At 41.2% G+C, this 6512-nt stretch overlaps 1 long non-coding RNA gene across 1 annotated transcript; it reads right to left on the reverse strand.

Annotated features, from left to right (window-relative positions):
* Nucleotides 1-774: 774 nt before the first annotated feature.
* Nucleotides 775-4563, reverse strand: LOC123172423 (uncharacterized). Its single transcript, XR_006485592.1, has 3 exons — nt 4447-4563; nt 4182-4349; nt 775-3596 (listed from the first exon to the last, which is right to left on the reverse strand). It is a non-coding gene; the product is annotated as an uncharacterized lncRNA (long non-coding RNA).
* Between the last annotated feature and the right edge of the window lie 1949 nt (nt 4564-6512).

Raw genomic sequence — 6512 nt, forward strand, 5'->3', positions numbered from 1 at the left:
CGTGTCATATTCACAAGTATCATGTGTAAGCTAAGCAGATGTAGTTTACACTAATTAGGCGCAATACAAACTAGACACCATAATTTTTTCAAAAAGGGGGGACTTCCCGGCCTTTGCATCAGAACGATGCATATGGCCACCTTTATATATAAGCAAATAGGTTCAGCTAGACACCATATGCAACATGCAACCAGATATCACACTGAAAGTTAGAGCAAGCACCTTGGCTGATGGAGTAGGGGAGCAAAGACTTGGACCTTGTAATGCACTATTTGTACGAGGAGAATCGGTACAGATGCTCCGTTTACGTTGCTGCAGAGGACCTTCCTTACTCTTTTCCTTCCTCTTTCTTGATTTTGCCTTGTCAAGTCAAACCCTCAGGAAAAAGGAAAAAAAATTCTCTTCAGAACTCATTGATACATGATACTGACGAACACTACTTTCATGTAAGGCAGCTGCATGATAGGAGGATGGAATATGTATGAAAAACAGGACGACGTGACATATTCACATGTATGATGTATAAAGTGTAAACTAAGCACAATGTGCTTGAACTTGTTAGAATCAATGCAATCTAGAAACCATATGAAAGATAAAACCAATATCACTCTGCCAACTTAAAAAGGTGCCCTAACAAATGTATTTGACCAAATTAGAAGCAATACATGGCAACAGGCTAGAAATAATATGCAATATGCAACGAATAAATGTGACTCGTCGTAAGTGATTGATGCATGATACAAAAGAGAGATAGTTTCATGTAAGAACAAGGTTAACACATAGATGTAGTGTGTACCAAAAATAGGAAAGCATGTCATATTCACAGGTATAATGTGTAAACTAAGCAGATGCAATTTACCCTAATTAGAAGCACTAGTCGCCCACCCGTGCATGCGCACGGGCTAACTTAATATCAAATAGCAAAGTTGTTTCCGTTTGGAGATATTATTTTAATGGTTTTTCATGGTTACCCACAAACCTACACGCAAAATGAGAGCTAAATTCATTGAAGCTTTATCTCAGATAGCAGACAACATACAAATTATAAGAAAGTTATTTTCTCTTGGACATATTGTTTTTAATGGTTTCTCATGGTTACCGACTAAATTACAGGGAAGATGGGATTTATCTTCAGTTAAAATTAGGAATAATTAGAATCTTTAAATGTACATATATGGTTGCCAAAAAACTGATAAACTTAGTTGAAGTTTATCCAGATCTATATTATCCATAACATAAGAGAGATTATGTGATTCTTTAGATATTTTTTGATCGACGCATACGTGACATGCTAGACTGAAATCATTGGTACATGCTTGCATATTCCTGTGGGATCTAACATGACAGTTCCAGATTGAAATTGAAAATAAGACGTGCAAAGTTTTTTCTTTTCGGAGGTAATTCAATTATAATTTAGACCTTATAAAAATGCATTTAAAGAAAGGTAGTAATATTTCCTTTTTTCAATTATCATTTTGTACATCAGATTTTACAAATGTTACGTTCCTCAAAAACAATGTACAGTAAGATATTTGTGTTTGAAGGCAAAGAGTCGGTGGAAGCCACTGCACAGTGAATGTGTCGGCTAATTTTTAGCTAAAAAAATGTTTTTGCTCATCAAAGAAAAGTACATTGAGAGAAGAGAAGAGGAGATGGATACCAAGGCTGGTATCTTATGGACCACAATAGAAGAAGAGAAATGCAAAAACTTCCTTATTCTTTTTAGTTGGACTCCTCTTGCTACTTCAGAAATGAGACATAACCTCTGGGATTATAGAAGGGGAAATCAAAGTAATATCAAGCTTTCGCCATGGAAAAGGGTGACTCAAAACTAATTTTAGGCAATCAGCTATGGAACCATCATAATGTGCAATAGCAGAAGCATGCACTGATATCCCGGCTACAAACTATAATCTAAGCATATGGGTGACAACAATGAAAAGCATGCAAGTGGTGCAAATGTATGAAAGACTTGTGTTGCTTCCTACTAAGAATCAACATAACCAGAGACATAGAGTAAATTCAGTTGACCTTGTCTTTAACTTGGAAGGTATGATGGCAGAACAATTAAAAAAGGGATTCAAAAGTAGAAGATGGAAAACAGTAAAATACAAAGACCATATACAGGTTGATGCTTAGGTCGGCCCTATCTATTACACAAAGACCATATACATGTTGATGCTTACGTTAGCTTCCAAGTTAATTCAGACCAAGCCCAAGGACCATGAATTGATACTTTATGGACATCCCAACCTCGTCATGGTCCTAGATGATAGTGATTAAGCTTGTCCACTCCACTACGTTTTCGCTTGCCCTATATATAATATATGAATATTTAGACTAAAACATCAATACTACGTATACGTACTGGTATAATTTTATCATGAAAGATGTACATTGTGAGATGTAAAAATAAGATTACCTGGGTATCTCGAGTTATAAATAATTAAGGTTAAATTTAAACAAACACATACCTTAAAATAAATGACGCCACCATGGCAGCATAAAATTTTGCATTAGAAGTAATGCGGAAAATCAATGACCAAAGGAATGTTCACTGCAGCTTTACCTTGTGAGGTTGTGACATTGGTGTAGGCAGCCGGTGATATCATACACATGTATTTCTCAAGCAGCACATGAGACTGGTGCAGTATCGGGCGAATCGAGAGTAGAAGGCGACATGCCAATGTTGCGCTACATGGATTGGCTACCTCGGTGTTGCCGATAGCAAACATTTTGGGCTTTGAATCACCTGCATGACGTAAAATGAAACAACTGCCTTGAAGGCGGTTCAGGAGGTAAGATGGGGGCTCCGGCAAACTCGTCCATGGCAGATTGGATCGAGAGGAAGCGGCGATCCAGCCCCAATGGAAATCAATCAGTGGAGTTCTTCATGTTCTTCTCAGCCTTGCTTTTGTTCAAGATCAAATCAACACAGATACGTGTGAGGCCAACACCAATGAGAAACACAGGTGGCTTCTCCACCTTCTTGCTAGATCAATTGGAGAAGGAATTGTGAGGCATGCGTCATTGGCTGCCGGATCAAACTCGTCTCCACCGATTGAACGGGGCGGTGGTGACAATGGAGAGCCGTAACACAGACATTAAATTGAATACATCTTGCATATTTAGGTCTGCAGACAACATGGACTAAATTGGAGAATAGAGAGCAGTGCGATAATAAATAAGAATAGGAGCCTGCATAAGGAAGGCGTTTATTGGTGATTCATATTCAGTATGATCTCCTAATAGAAGAGAAGTGCAAAAACCTCCTTGCACTTTTCAATTGGACTTCTCTTGCTACTTCAGGCATGAGACATTACCTCTGGGATTATAGAAGAGAAAAACAAAGTAATATCGAGCTTTCGTCTTGGAAAAGGATGAATGAAAACTAATTTTAGGCAATCCTCTATGGAAACATCACTATGTGCAATATTACTATATTAATGTCTCGTCTACAAACTATGATCTAGGTAACATGGGTGACAACAATGTAAACATGCTGAGTGGTGCAAATGTATGATAGGCTTTTGTTGCTTACTAAGAATCTAAATAACCAGAGACATAGAGTAAATTCAGTTGGTCTTGTCTTCAACCTGGAAAGTAAGATGACGGCATAATTAAAAAGGGGATTCCAAAAAAAGGAGATGGAAAACATTACAATAGAAACACCATCTACGTGTTGATGCTTACGTCGGCTCTATCTACTATACACATAATCAGTTAACAGTGTCCACGAAATCTGGAAACAGCTAGCAGACTATTGAGAAATATGGCATTATTACTACACATAACTCAGTGCAAACTGGAGTACAGGGCTAAACATGTGAAGATGGTCATCCAGCCTTGTTGATGCAATTGCATAATGGCAGACTTAATGTTTTTTTAAGAGATCAAGCATCTGAGCGGACATGTGAAAGAAAAACCTACAGGAGGAAAATTCAGCAGCCACGTGCAGCAATTCAAGTGTCATATATCAGCAAATAACTGAGGGAGTCAAGCAGTCAAGCCATGATGAAATCCAACATAAGATGCAAGAAACGTTAGACTGTTCTTACAACAAATCAAAGCCTACATACATGTTGAAATCGATCACTGGGTAAGTTTGGGTAATCAAGGCTTTAGTTTTCTGGATCAAAGGGCACACGGTCTGGTTTTAAATGAAAGATTGATTGGCTTACCTCAGATAACCTAGACGTGTAGATCCGAGTGGAAGGTGGCTGACTTCAGGAGGAGAGTTGGGCGTACTTGTCACCTGGATTTTGTGGTCGCCTTAGGCCCTCAGCGTGGTGTACAATCAACAGGATGCGGACAGGCCACAACGATGCTGCTCCATATTACTCAAATCGCTGGGAAGCAAATCAAGAGTAGGAATTGATTACAGATCGAGGTACCAAATAGAGAAGGAGGCAATAGTTTTCTTGCTGGGATGGATTTTGATCGAACCACCAGATGGAGGAGTATGTGATTTTCACCACATGGAGGAGACCACGATTTTATTCCCAAGGAACTCCGCTGATGGGAAGGAGAGGAATACTGCTTCGTGGAGGTGGGGAAACGGAGAGAATAGGGAGGAATAATATTAGGATCCAATCTCTTTCTTCCTTAAACAAAGATCCAATATCTCCCTTTTTTTAATGAGGGGCTCTTTTTTTTAATGAGCCAATCTCTTCGCAATTATGAAGTTTTGAAACACAGAATTATGTGGACCAATCTAATCCGTAATAAGTCGGTTTCATCCGATCAACGGCTCATATTTTACGATTGATGTGGAAATTATATGGGCTGATCGAATCCAATCTCTTTTTCCCTAAACAAAGATCCAATCTCTCTTTTTTTTCATGAGGAGCTCTCTCTTTTTTTAATGAGCCAATCTCTTCGGCAATTATGATGTTTTGAAACAAAGAATTATGTGGACCAATCTAAACCATCATAAGTCGGTTTCATCAGATGAACGTCTCATATTTTACGATTAAAGTGGAAATTATATGGGCTGATCTCGACCGTAGTAAGTTGGCCCCACAAGATTAACGGCTCCTAATTACTGATTAACATGGTAATTTCTTGGGAGTCTCAAATTAGTATAGGTATAGATATAGATAGATAGATAGATTATAATCTAGACACCGTATGCAACATGCAACCACATATCACACTGCGAAGTTAGAGCAAGCACCTGTGATGGTGGTTGAGGGAGTCCTAGATTAGGGGGGGTCCTCGGACAGCCGGACTATATACTTCAGCCAGACTGTTGGACTATGAAGATACAAGATAGAAGACTTCGTCCCGTGTCCGGATGGGACTCTCCTTTGCATGGAAGGCAAGCTTGGCGATTCGGATATGTAGATTCCCTTCTCTGTAATCGACTTTGTGTAATCCTAACCCCCTCCAGTGTCTATATAAACCGGAGGGTTTAGTCCGTAGGACAACAACAATCATAATCATAGGCTAGCTTCTAGGGTTAGCCTCATCGATCTCGTGGTAGATCAACTCTTGTAATACTCATATCATCAAGATCAATCAAGCAGGAAGTAGGGTATTACCTTCATCAAGAGGGCCCGAACTTGGGTAAACATCGTGTCACGCGCCTCCTGTTACCATCAGCCTTAGACGCACAGTTCGGGACCCCCTACCCGAGTACCGCCGGTTTTGACACCGGCATTGGTGCTTTCATTGGGAGTTCCACTGTGTCGTCACCATAAGGCTTGATGGCTCCTTCAATCATCTACAATGATGCGATCCAGGGTGAGGTTTTCCTCCCCGGATAGATCTTCGTATCCGGCGGCTTCGCACTGGAGGCCAACTCGCTTGGCCATCTGGAGCAGATCGATAGCTACGCCCCTGGCCATCAAGTCAAGTTTGGAAGGATGAACTACACTACCGACATCCTCAGAGACTTTATATTCGACGGATTCGAGCCCATGATAGGTGCGACCTACAGCCGTGATGAGCATGACTTAGATCGTCCATGAGACGGCAATCAGAAGATCACACCTGCGGCTGCCCCTGATCTAAATCCGGAGCAGATCGTGCCAGCCGAGGACGGGTGGATGGACCCTGCCATGGAGGCCGCACACTCAGCGGCGATAGAGCCGAACACCGATCTCACTTCCAAGGAGATATGTGTCATCGGACCATCGGACTCGTCTCCGGCCATGGGTTCCGAACCGCGTACATCCGCGCCCATCGTACTTAACTGGGCGCCGATCATGGAGTTTAGCTCTGCGGATATCTTTTAGCATTCGCCCTTGGGAGACATACTAAATTCATTAAAGTCTATCTCTCTGTCAGAGGACTCTCCGCCGAACTATGTCCAGCTTGAGTGGGAAGAGGACGACGAAGGAATTCATTACCCACCCACCACCCACTTAATAGCCACTATCGACAACTTGACCGACATGCTAGACTTCGACTCCGAAGACATCGATAGTATGGACGACGATGCGGGAGAAGAAGAGGAACCACCGCCCACAGGGCGCTAGACAGCCACCTCGTCATAGGACATTTACATG

Source organism: Triticum aestivum, unplaced genomic scaffold, assembly GCF_018294505.1.
Source record: "Triticum aestivum cultivar Chinese Spring unplaced genomic scaffold, IWGSC CS RefSeq v2.1 scaffold181080, whole genome shotgun sequence".
Classification (NCBI taxonomy): Eukaryota; Viridiplantae; Streptophyta; class Magnoliopsida; order Poales; family Poaceae; genus Triticum; species Triticum aestivum.